Source organism: Accipiter gentilis, chromosome 19 (genome assembly GCF_929443795.1).
Source record: "Accipiter gentilis chromosome 19, bAccGen1.1, whole genome shotgun sequence".
Taxonomy (NCBI): domain Eukaryota; kingdom Metazoa; phylum Chordata; class Aves; order Accipitriformes; family Accipitridae; genus Astur; species Astur gentilis.
This window is the reverse complement of record NC_064898.1, coordinates 10,643,380-10,657,309: the sequence shown is the minus strand read 5'-3', so window position 1 is coordinate 10,657,309 and position 13,930 is coordinate 10,643,380. Positions and strand designations below refer to the sequence as shown.

At 39.6% G+C, this 13,930-nt stretch overlaps 2 protein-coding genes across 4 annotated transcripts in view; one reads left to right on the top strand and one right to left on the bottom strand.

Moving 5' to 3' along the window:
* The window catches only part of ELMOD1 (ELMO domain containing 1), a 270,336-nt gene that overhangs the window by 106,617 nt on the left and 149,789 nt on the right, over positions 1-13,930 (top strand). The window lies entirely within an intron of this gene.
* The window catches only part of CWF19L2 (CWF19 like cell cycle control factor 2), a 97,552-nt gene that overhangs the window by 82,123 nt on the left and 1,499 nt on the right, over positions 1-13,930 (bottom strand). The window lies entirely within an intron of this gene.

Genomic DNA, 13,930 nt, shown 5'->3' with positions numbered 1-13,930 from the left:
TCAGCTAAAATATATTATGCACCCTACTTTCTCAAGCTACAGCTTTGTAGCTCCTCTAGCACTGATTTCATCCTATCATCCTAAACAAGAGTGAAACGACAACATTCAACTTCAGTTCTTCATTCTGAGAAGTCTCCTGTTCTTATAACCTTCATGAACTACATATGATATGATATAGTGGACTTCTGATTTTTCCATTTAAAAAAATTCTGTGGGCAAATACTCCATTGCAAAGCACAGCTCACCAGCTGTTAATTTGAGAAGTTAGCAAAAAGTTATCTTTGTGCTCATTCAACTTTGAAAATATCTCAGCCAGGTGCAAAACTTGGACATGCAGAAGCCCACGCTCTAAAGGAATATACAGCTATATAAGGATTAGCATTTTGGGCTGCAGAATGTTCTTCCCTTTCCAGTTATGGAGATAAAACTAGAGGGAATCTTACTACTACTTCTGAAAAAATAATAATCACTGCAGACAGTTTCAATTCCTGAAAAGGATTTTCATAAACCACATCAATAAAGTAATGACCTTTTCAGCCTCTGAAGTTCCCTGTATTACTTTCAGCAGAATCAAAAACAAGTTTACTTAAATACAACTTGCCATTAGGAAACTCTTTATCCCAAAGTGCAATATATCACCACACCTGATTAAACAGGAGAAAAGTCATATAATCACAATCCTAATTTTGTGTGAGATAAGTCTTGTGAGTTGGAGCCTGCTTTTGGTTTTTTGTTTGTTTGTGGGGGGTTTCTTTACATAACTAAAGTCAAAGCAAAAACTAAAGGTAGAGTTTGGTTTTCATCCTGAAACTCCAAGTTTTACCAGAATGTTTTCAATCATAAGCCAAGAGATCACATACAAGTTTAAAAAAGACCGATCTTTAAAACAAACAAAACAAAAAAAACCCCTCACAATGCTCAGGATATTAGACAACCAGTTGAAGTCTTTCCTCCTGGTTAGCTATTAGTTCTTTGTAACAAACTCTAGATACAACCCGGTGCACTGCGCATGACAGCCACCTCCCTACCAAGGGCCAGTTTGTCTTTTTTCAATACAGCCACGAAGGAAATCTGCAGCTTTTGTACTGATAGAAACCGAGGCTTGCAGGAAGATGACCAGTATGCCATAAGGGTTCAGTGAACAGAAACACATGCTAAAAAATTAAGATTAAGAGTTTAAAAAAAAGGCAAGCTAACTCATAAGGTAGGAGTGCTGTTGTATTTTTGAACATTGTCGTTATCAACATTGAATGTGGCACAAAGGACAACAAAACAACAAAAATACCCTCAAATTACTACACATCTGTGCCCAAACAAAGCACCCTTTTACACCTTCATCGTCTACTTTCTTATAAGCCCGAGGTGGTAAAAACTCTAACGCACTTAAATGCAAGCAAGGCAAGGCTGCTACCCAGACTTAATTTTAAAAGAAGGGACTCTGCAAAATGAAACAAAACAAACAAACAAAAAGTTTAAGGCAGCTCAAATAAAGAGGACAAGACTGGGACTTCCATCTCTAGAATGAAGCTGACAGTCTACAAGGATGAATGCTACATATTTAAATTCAAAAGGCAGAGATAAAGAAAGAATGAGTTAAGAGCACTGACATTTATTCCAATATCAGAACAGTTTTCCAGTTTATAAATAAACAAACCAACAAAAGAATAAGCAAGACTATAATTCAGTGAGAGTGAAATAGCTGTTAAGCCTAACAGAGCCACCAAAATCACCCCCGACTCCAAAAAATGCAGGTATGTTTCCTGCTACCTCTCCATGATCCAAAGAGCTCACTGGCTAACCCTGGCCACCCTAAGACATTTATCCACCTGGGACAATACGCTTGAAAGTTCATGCAGAAATCGCTGACTGATATTTTCTGTTCTAGTCCATACTGTGATGGGTTAACCCTGGCTGGACAGCAGTTGCCCACCAAAGCCGTTCTATCAATCCCCCTCCTCAGCTGGACATGTTACTGATTGATCATTGATTAAGTTATTGATTTGTTATTGATTGGTTGGTAACTTTAATTTTTTTTACTGATTTGATAGTGGTTAGAATAAATGATGTATTATAAAAATCATAAAAAGATAAGAAACAGTTTAGTGAAGATACCTCTATTGCATTTTGCACATTTGATTAATAACCGACAGCTGCTGTGAAACCCTTTGTATAACCTGATACCAAGGCCGAAGGAATTGGTCAGAATCATTTAGAAGGAACATTTAGAACGTAGCTGACAAGCTTGAGATTTAAGAATGATTTTGACATAGTGTTTGTCAGTAGGAGTAGATTATAGCAAACTAGTGATGTAGTGTTTGTCAGCAGGAGTATAGTATAGCAAACTAGTGATGTAGTGTGTGTCAGAGGGAGTATAGAGTAACAAACTAGAAGAATGGAGAAGATGTCAGAATTACAAATTAATGGAATTGATAAAGGTCGAATAAAGTGACCTGTAGTAATTTGCCAATAATAGTTAGTTAGTGATTTACCAAGGATCCAACTGCGCAGAATCACCTGGAGAAGGTCAAGAAGCGGACAAGTGAGGAAGACTATGAAAGACCACTAGAGGACTCTAGAAGACCACCAGAGACCTTCAATGCGCATGTGTAAAGGACATTAATATATGCTAATGAAGGCTAATGATTTCTTGGAAATATAATGAATATGAATGAATAAGTTCAATATAAGGTGTATGATTTTGGAGTTCGGTGTGCGTGGTTCGTGAGAGGACTCACCCGCGCACCCGGCCGTCAATAAAGAAGTGTCTGCTTATCTGCACTAAATTGGTGTTGATAAGTTCTTTATTCCGAGTTTTTCGGTAACAGACAGGAGAGAGAAAATAGAACAAAGCGCTTGTGGGTCAAGATAAGGACAGGAGAGATCACTCACCAGTTACCGTCACAGGCAAAACAGACTCAACTTGGGGAAAATTAACTCAATTTATTACCAATCAACCAGAGTAGCGTAATGAGAAATAAAACCAAATCTCAGAACACCTTCCCTCCATCCCTCCCTTCTTCCCAGGCACAACTTCACTCCTGGATTCTCTACCAAGCCCCCCCAGCGGCACAGGGGGATGAGGATGGGGTTTATGGTCATTTCATCACACATTATTTTCTGCTGCTTGATCCTCCTCAGGGGGAGGACTCATCACACTCTTCCCCTGCTCCAGCGTGGGGTCCCACCCACGGGAGACAGTCCTCCACGAACTTCTCCAACGTGGGTCCTTCCCATGGGCTGCAGTTCTTCACAAACTGCTCCAGCATGGGTCCTTTCCACAGTGTGCAGTCCTTCAGGAGCACACTGCTCCAACGCGGGTCCCCCACGGGGTCACAAGTCCTGCCAGAAAACCTGCTCTGTGGGCTCCTCTCTCCACAGATCCACAGGTCCTGCCGGGAGCCTGCTCCAGCATGGGGTTCCCACGGGGTCACAGTCTCCTTCGGGAACCCACCTGCTCCGGCGTGGGGTCCTCCACAGGCTGCAGGTGGAGATCTGCTCCACCGTGGACCTCCCTGGGCTGCAGGGGGACAGCCTGCCTCACCATGGTCTTCCCTACCGGCTGCAGGGGAATCTTCGCTCCGGCGCCTGGAGCATCTCCTCCCCCTCCTTCTTCACTGACCTGGGTGTCCACAGGGTTGTTTCTCTTACATGTTCTCAGTCCTCTCTCTGGCGGCTGTTTCCATCTGTCCTTTTTTTTTTCCTTCTTAAAAATGTTATCACAGGGGAAGCTTCCAGCAGCTTCTTACAGAAGCCACCCCTGTAAGCCGCCACACACACAAAACCTTGCCACACAAAGCCAATACACATACAGATGACAATGGCCTTTCTGTCTTAAAAATATATTCATCTGACCAAAATAAAGTAATTAAAAATGCCACATTTGTGGATAAGTAGAGGGTAATAACCTCAGCTATGCAACTCACAAAATATCTACAAGCCACACATACACAAAACTTAAGCTTATAACTGGACAGAGATGAAACAGCGGAGATAAAGGGAACTTGAATATATTCTAGATGGGGAAAAACACAACAAAAACAAACTCCAAACTTGTTTGTTCTGCAAGTAAACATGAAACATGTTGCCAGAGTTTAGACTGGGAAAAGGACAGGCTTTCTGCACACTCCATTCCACTTCTGGTTGAGAAAGACGTGCAGCTGGAGTCAACAGTTCCCTTCCACCCCTTTCGCAGCTACTGGACATTATAAATCTATAAACACCCCAAAAGGCAATCAAGATTAGCTTACCAACATGTCTTTATTTAATATGCTGTTTGCCTGTCTAGGAAAATTTAGCCTCTTACCCTTCTCTATAATAAAAGGTATATTTTAAGTAAAATTACTATTTCCTTCATGTTACCAAAGTTACAAATATACATTGCATAAAATGAAGTTAACATTATAAATAAGGTACAAAAGGAGTTTTTATACTTTGTTAGATCTAAGAATAAACAGAAAAAATGCAAGCAAGTATTTAGGTAATTGAGATACATGATCCTAAAAAAAGAGGTGGATCATTGTCTTGGCTGAAGTATACAAATACATATTCAGAACACAAAATGACTAGAAATCATCAAACTACAGACTGTTGTCTCCTGAATACTGAATGAAACAGGATTGGGCAAGATGAATCGATAGTGGCAATACCACCAGACTGTTAAAAAGAGAGAGACAGACACAAAAGCATCAGGTGAAAGTTTGTTTCTTCTTAGACAAAGATAAAAAACATAGAAGAATCTTAATATCTGTATGTAAAATAAAAAGAGAAAGCTGCCTAGAGATTTAAAAAGATTAAAGAAGTTGTGTTTTCACCTAAATTATCATTTTAACATGAGACTAGAAAGTTAGCAGCAATACCCTCTGATCCTTTCTATCTCCAAAAACTATCTAGCTCCCTCTAACCATCAAATTACAATATTCATTTTTATTGTTGGTGAATGCTTTCCCCTCACACACACGCACAATTATTTCAAGTGGGAGGGAAGAGGAAAACCTGTCTACACTACTTTATTAGCTTCAAACCTTACCTTTCTATTCTACTTGTCTTTTATAATGATGCAGGGCTTACTAGCATCTTATAAAATATAGAAAAGGAAGAAAAACTAGTTAAGTCCCCTGTCAGACTTACTGTTCTATGCTACGAAGGCTAACTCTACTAGTTTTACATCTCTCAACACACAGGAGTTCAAGCATTTAATTCACATTAAGGTTCATTAATACTTTATGATACCACAAAAATATCCAACAATTTATCCTTTCCCCTTCACAAATAAGTACTTAACATTAGGTACATTTTAGGTCACCACTGCAATATTTTTAACTTTTTTCTCCATAAATATAGGATGCTACATTTCTGAAATACCTGTATTTCAAAGTAATGCATTAATTATGCAAGTGACTGTGCATGCTACACACAAACACAGACGACCATTAGAAGACACAATCTGTCAAGGAGGGCAAGCATCATGGTACATTACATACCTCTGCAACACCCTAATAAAGTTGCTCATAGTCTCCTTTGCCACAAGCACAAGGTGAAGTATAATGCCGGCAAAGCATTCTGAAAGGTCTGTTGGTAAGGTGCAACAAAAACATTACTCTACAGCACTATGTTAGCAATGTTTCCCAAGGTGAACAGAGCCAAACTTTGTAGTCTTTACCACAAGCAGGCCAAAGGGTCTTGGATTTCACAGCCCAATCTGAATGAGGAAGAAAATCAAGTTCAGGGAAATTGCTTTCTGGTTTTCATTAGGCAGGTCATTAAGGCCAGCGTGCGTGGTTGCTGACAACAGTATCTGCTAAATGAAGAACAAAACTTGCTCCAAACAGCCTGTAATACACTGCAGACACACCAAAAGCTGTACAAATTATACCATGCCACCCCAGGAAGAAGCAGAAAAGATCAAAGACACTGCCAATGGCCAAAGTCTAGGTCACACGATAAACGGAGGGGACATGACAGTCCCCCACAGATGTCCAAAAGGGATACAGGGATGTCACCTAGGGAGACAGGCTAAAACACTCCCTCCCAGCTCACAGAAACCCTTGACCAACACTCTTTCCTGACCCCAACTCTATTTACCATTTCAGCTCTCACCAAGGCCAGAGAAAATTTTCCATAGAACTACAGAGACCATGCAATTTGCCATCTTTAACTGTGGTCAACCTCTAGTTCTTCAGATGATAACCACCACCATTCAATAGTCAATGTCTCCATCCAAAAGAAGAAAAATTCCCTTTTTCTCTGACAAACAATCATAAGAAACTCTACAGCACAACACCAGGTCAACACAGTGTGACAAAAAGATCCAACACAGACAGTAACAGCTAAGCTGCTCTAATGGCTACCTACCACTGAAAGGCAGGGCTCTGTTCCCACACCTCACCTCTCCACGCACCCCCTCGTGTGTTCCCACTACCTTCCCCACACAAGCCTGTCCCTGCACTCTGGCCTCAGGGGAAGCTACTTCAAGGACCGCCCTGACACAAAATGAATCCCACCAACAGCACGGTGCAGCTTCCTGCTGTCTACCCTTCAGACACCAACATAAGGCACCCAAAATCTAACCAATGAGCTTTTCTTTTTAATTTCAGGACCATCTCCCATCCTATCACACAAACCATTCCACTCATTTACCAGTTCCAATATTCAGCTATCAGAAAGGCTGCTGTGGCCTATATTACCATCCTGGCTTCCATCACCCCAAAGCTCAGGGCAGGAGAGCCCTGGTTACATGAGTGCTTCCCTTCAGGGAACCTGAACATACCCTTCCTTGCAGTTCTGATGCCCTACCAATTCTCTAACACACTTATTTTTGTGAATGCTTAGACTTTTTTCATCCCTCAATATTCCGATTATTGTTACATCCACAAAGCTTCCCCAAGGAGGACAGCAGTGGAAACACAGGAAAGGACTCTGCTTCCATCCCAACTTCCCAAATCACAACTGAGTCAGAGTGCTGCCTGTACCTCCACCTCCAGCAGACACAGCCCTGCCAGCTGGAAACATCACCGCTCTTTGTCATTTTTGCCTGCCAAAAGGCACAGAAGACAGGTCACTGAAACAATCATCACTTAAATCATTTAAGCTTCTTGTGATCAATAACCCCTACAGAACAGTCAGACATGTGATTTAAAGAGCAGATGTAAGAGAGGTCAACCTTCAGTCAGAAACATCTGGGAGGCCGGAACTGTTTCTGCTGATACAGCTGCAGACAGATAGACAACAGATAAACAGATGTACTACAGTAGCTACTACTGCTAGGAAACCATAGGCAGATAATTCACATTAATGTAGGACCTCTCCACTCCTGTAGCAGAGCAAGCTCTAGAGGAAGGACTTACAGAATACAACGAAGACATCCGTCTTCATCACTCACCTTATACAATGACCTGTCTGTTAAATCAAAGATGTTGCTTGCAAAAATGCCTATAGAGGTGCTTTGTCAAATGTTGTTGAAAACCTTTTGTGAAAAGGCAATATTCATTTCTCAGTGCTGTTACTATCCTAATATCACTCAAAGATTTAAGTATAGTAATATTGACATGCTTATTTCCATTGACAGAGAGAGTCAGGGATGTAACAATTATTAAGGATTTAAAAAAGAGAAAGAACAAAAAGGAGGTGCTTAGTATTACAGCACCAAAGCAACTTCCAACAAATAACAGCTCTATAAACCCCAACAGTGATATGTTTTGCTACTAATTCCTGTCTAAAGAGAAACTTCTGTAATTTTCTGCTGACAACTGCCATGTAAAATACTGCCAAAGCATTCCATCACCTTGGCAAATGCTAATCACTGCAACAACCCAATGGTTAGGCTTTTATGAGGAAATACCGGATCATACTTCACCAGAAAACCTGGTGATTTCACAGCTCATTTAGAGCTCAAATACAGTGAACCCGGTGATATTGTTACACATTAGGATTTTTTTAAATTTTAGGTTGTATTTTCAAAGAAAATAAACCAAAAAATATAAAACAAAAATAAAGGTAGAAGTCTGAGTAAAAAGCATCAAACAAGATGTTTCCAGAAGTAACGGCTTGCACATCTCAAATCAATTTTTTTGCAAACCTAAATAAAACTAAACACACAATTTCTTGTTTGTGCAATGAACCTGTTCCAAGGTATCATTTTATTTACATCGTTTCAAGAATATCTTATTTGTTTGAAATACTGAGGTCTTTCTTACCTATGCTCAAGTGTGGGTTTTTTTTTAAATCAATACATACTGCTATCAAGAGAAACTTGTAATCTATCAGTAATCCTTAATAATTAAAAGGCAGAATTTTATGCAGAAGGAATGGTCAAATCACATCACCCTCAGAGACCAAAGAGTGAAAGACTCAAAGTCCATGAAAAAACACAAGTTACAGAAGAGTAGCCCCGAAGTAGAGAAATACCATGTCTTAGCACAGATGCAAGAATTAATTCAAAATTGAATTATTGCTAGTTTTTACCAAAAAAAACCCAAAAAAAAAACATTCATGTCTAGGAAAAGTACACATCCCTGAACTTGCCAAAACACCCATCAGATTATTTTCTAGTTCTAAACTTGCAAACTAAAACAGTAGTGTCATAAACTATCCCACTCATCAAAACAAGACACTATTTCTGGAGCTCAATAACAATTTGCATATCAACACTTAATTATGTGATTACTGATCATTATCATAAACATTACCAGCTGCTGGGTTTTACCAATGCAGCTGGGAGGACAGACTACACACATAAACGAATACATTTCCAAAACATATAAGAGAAATCTCAATCAATGAGTTTGGTGGCATTTTGGTTCTTCAGAAGAAGTGTAAGTTCATAACTGGCCAAAAACATTAAACAGTAAATAAATTTTTAAAAAATCAACAAGAAGCAACTTCTTCTGTTTAGCTTATTTTAAAAAGTAAAAGGTATTAATCTGTTCTATTTCTCTAACTGTTTCAAAATCTACTATATGTTATCTCTTGATTATTGTGGATATGGAATCTGCAAGAGTGAGCTAATCCCAGATTCTTCTACTGACCTCGGTGATTGGGGGAGAATTACTTCTGAAGAGATTGTGACGATTCCTTCAGACTCCTCAGTGTCCTAACTTTCAAGAGCCAGGGTTAAAGAGCTCCCTTTTATCTTAGCCCCAACTACATACTCTGTAGAACAGAAGACGGACTAATTTCCAGTATTTTATAACGCAAAGCTCCTTAAGGTGAGTTGGTTGAACATCTCATCCTTCCAGAAACAGAACTGCTGATGTATAGTCATTTCTGCAAACTTCTCGGATTCTCAGAAGACAGACCTATGCAGCTTCCCAAGTGTATTTCACAAAGCAAAAAGCAGGAGCTTCCAAGATTGCAACCACCAAATAACTATCTTGACTACATCAGCCACATGCGAAAAGTCCCTGGGTGTCTTTTTTTATTTGCCTTTGCAAGCAGCGCAGCCAAAATGCACTGAGATGAAGCCTTGCAGTAGTTTCCTCCCAGTTCTATTCCACCACTATAGCAGCAGGCAGTCTAACCATAATCAAAGTAACCTGGGTAAAGCAGAGAAAGTCAATACACTTAAAACATTAATCCGTTCTCAGTTACTGGTGTTATCAATAATACACCTCTTTTAATTAATAGATTAACATCTTTAGGAGTTCATAAACTTCAGAAATACTTCATTTTCTTCAAATGAGGACTGGTTTTCCTTCCCCAGTAAGAAGTAGGGAAGCAAAAAAACCCTACCAACTAATTTGCCATTTGCAACATTTTTCCTGCATAAAACTTCAGGCAGAGTACCCCCAAGGGGCGGTTAGTTATTTTCATTTTTCTGTTTTCTGCTTTCTTCTTTTTCTGAACAGACAGAGAAAAAGAAAGATTTTCACACCTGCACATAACAAAATCTGTTTTTAACTTAATTCAAAAGAGAGTTTATTAAGAAAAGTTCAAAACATAAGAAACAAAAATGGAGTTCAAATTTAGCTAAGTACTGACTATTGCTAAATGTGTGATACTTAATGGGGACAACATCAATTATTTAAGCTAAATATAGATTTAACCACTTTATCAAATGCTATTTTAAATGGTAGTATGTCACTACATGTCTGAAGTACCAGTACATATTACATATATATCTATAGCCTATACATATATATATTTATATATATATATATATTCATCTCCAGGCTTTGCAAGTTACAGTGTCTCTCAACTTCAAGGAAGACAGAAATGTTATTTTGTCAGCAAAAAGTTGGCCGCAAGTCAGTTCTATTTCTGAATAGCAGACAGCAGAGTACTGACATGGCAACCAAGACATCCTCATGCTTCCATGTTACAAAATGCTAAACTGATTTTGCACAGAAATAACAGAGTAGCTACATAAGAAGTCTTAAAAATTTTGCCATTTTACATAGCTTAATGTTAGGTTGTTCAGTCCATAAATGGGAAGAGGAAACATGTAAAGAGGTTTTTTTTCTTTAAAAAAAAGTTTCATTCCTAAATTTCTCTATCAGCCAAAATAGGGATAAAGGAAACTCTGTAACTTTGTGTCCCATATCAACTTGAATAGGATAAAATTGCTTATTATACAGTTTTGCTAATACATTCTAAAACTCTGGTACAGAAAGGAGGATGGCGGGGAAACGACCAACCTTCAGCATGTCCTCTCCTTACTTCAACTTTTAGTTCTTATTCCAAGGAAAATAAATAGTTCAAGGACATACATATGATGATGAACACAGCAATCCCACAAGCAACAGCAATGGAAAACATCTGATCACTAATGTATGTTTTCAGTGCTACCCAATGCACCCAAGTGAATCCCTGAAAGTCATGGAGTCTGCCTTACCTTTAGGTTGCTCAAAGTGGAAAGATAATACCATGGAAAAATAACACAGGCTCCAGAATGTGCACTTTCAATAAAGAAGCTGAAAAGTCATATTGCAAGAGTTTCTCAATGGCCATATAGGGACCACACACCTCTAATGGTTAAATCCTGTAGAAAACATTGTCATTGTCTCAAGACCCCTTCCTGCACTCCACAAAAAAACCTTACTTGTAAAACCATAGTGCCTGGTATTTCACAAATTATACTCCCTCCTGCTTCCCTGTATTGAATTTCTCAGCACTCTGTCATTCTAAGAACTGAGAATCTAAGCTAGTACCCCAAGTGAAAAACATCCAGTAATGTCCAGGGAAGCTGACGTAAGTAAATACAGGGTTAAGCCCAAAGCAAGACATCTCCAAAATATTCCTGTATCCTCCAGCAATTTGAGGCTCAGCAGCTTTTCAGTTAATAACTACCAACTTATATTTTTGCTTTTAGGCTACTCTTGTCTGGATAGAAGTGAAGTGTCAGTATTTGCAACATGCTATACAAGAGGTCCTACAAGTTCTCTGTGCATCATCTGAAAGTTCATTTCTTTTGTCTGCTCTGAGCTGGCTACCTGCAAATCCCTTAATGGGACATAGTTCTTGTGTTGAAAGAAACAGCAGATAACGATTCTCTATTCCCTTCTCCATATCACTTATGATTATACAGAACTCTCTCATATTAACTTTTTTCAGCCTATTTTTCCCCATCTCAAAACCTTTAGTCTCCTTGGACAGTCTCTATCAAGATCATCTCCGACACCTTTCTTACCACCTCCTGCAAGGTTCTCTTTGAGATGCTGGGACGAGGACTGCATATGCTATTTGATATTATACAGAAATCAGTAATTTGTCTGTGTAACCATTTCCTTTGTTCTTTGTTGCTTTCCCAGTAACTTCTAACACTTGATTAGCTTTTGTCTGACCAATGATGTAGCATCTTTATAGAGCTATTCACTCCCCAGTCATTAGTCCTGAGTGGTAAATAGTCCACTCTGAGCCCACTGTTGTATACAGAAAATTAGGGTTGTGCATTTGGTTTTATTTAGCATCACACAAAAGTTGCAGATACGTTTTTAAGATTTCCATCAAGGAGTAATTTGTATTCATAGCATTTTAAAAACACACTGATGGTCTGTTTCTTGTTCAAATCAAAGAAAAAAAATTCAAGACAGGTCCTATATACATACCTTGTGATAGAGTGCATCCTATTGATAAGAAAACACACCAGATTTAGTTTCATTCTAAAACCTCCAAAACAGTTTTTCTAATATTCTTCAACAAGGCTGATGAGCAGCATCTAAACCTACAAGAACGTATTAACACTGAGAGCTAGGACCTATGAAGCTACATTACCATCAAAGACCTCTTAAGACACATCCTAACAGTAAGAAGCATAGCCCCTACATTCAAGATACCATGCTTTCTAGTACCAACTTACACTCCGCCAAAACCAACCTTCGCCCCTTTTCCCCGCACATCATCTGTATGATTAAGTGCTCTCATGCCTGACTTCAGCCTTTTCTCTATGAGTAGTTTGGCTCATTGCTGTAGCATTTCTCCCAACACTACTGCAACCAAACCTCCTTTCTCAGCTTTGCTACCTCCCTGAATCAAGACTGACGTTACACAATGAGAGGTTAAATACAAATTTACTGCCTTTTCCACAGATCGCAGCATATTTAATAGCACAATGCAGTTACTACAAAAAAAAAAATCACAGAAGTGTTTAATGCTAGACTTCTTGCTTCAAATTAACAGTACTTTAGAGATATTAACAAAAAATGTAAAAACCATCCACACATATTCGGAAAGAGGAAGTTACACCAAAATTTTTAAACAACATCCTCACAGAACACCTTTATTTCATATTAAACTGCTGATGCAAATAAAAGCAAATGAGAACAGAAGAAAACGATTATTTAATAAACTACTACAATAACACTTGACACTGTAAAAAGCTTTTACAAAAAGTAACCATTTACCAATGTTTTTACTTGGGCTGACAGCCTGTCACAAGTGGGGTCCCCCAGGATCAATACTGGGCCCCACACTGCTCAACATCTTCATAATCTGGATGATGAGACTGAAAGCACCCTCACCAAGTTTGCTGGTGACACCAAGCTGGGTGGTGAGGTGGACACGTCAGAAGGGTGAGACATCTTACAGAGACACCTGGAAAAGCTGGAAGAGCAGGCTAGCAAGAACTGTATGAAGTTTAACAAAGACAAGTGCAAGGTCTTGCACTTGGGATGACATAACCCAAGAGCCCAGTACAGGTTCAGATCTGTGTGGCTGGGGAGCAGCCTTGCTGAAAGGGACCTGGGGGTTCTGGTGGACAACCAGCTGCACAGCAGTCAGCAGTGCACTGCTGCAGCAACAAGGCAAATTGGATCCTGGGCTGCATTTGCACGGGCATCACTAGCAGCAATAGAGACGTGATCATCCCACTCTACTTAGCACTTATCAGGCCATGCCTGGAGTACTGTGTCCAGTGCTGGTCCCCACTATTCAAGAAAGACATGGACAGACTGGAGAGGGTCCAAAGGAGAGCCACGAAGATGATCAATGGGCTAGAGAACCTGCCCTATGAGGAAAGGCTGAAGGAGTTAGATGTCTCTTCTCCAGGGAGAAAAGACCTAAAGCCGGGGACCTCATCCCAGTATTCCAGGACTTAAAGGACACCTATAAAGAGGACAGAGGCTCTCCCTTCACAAGGAGGGAGCCACATGCAGAGGACAAGGGGTGGAATCCCTATCACTAGAGATTTTAAGATGTGACTGAACAGAGCACTAGATAATCTCATCTAGGCTCCCCTTCCCACAGAAGGTTGGACCAGGTGAACTTTAAAGGTCCTTCCAACCAGGGATGTTCTATGATTCTAAGAGTGGCATTGCCCCAGATAGCTTGCTGTACAAGTGGCACCAACTGAGAAGGTAAAGTAGTATAATGGTTTCCTACATAAGTTTCGCTTCCAGTTAAAAGTATTTTCTGAACATCCAAGAGGTTGAATGGAGCAAAGGAGCACTCTTAAATGTATCATACAGCAGTTCAAGTAAAGCAAAAGACATCTTAACAA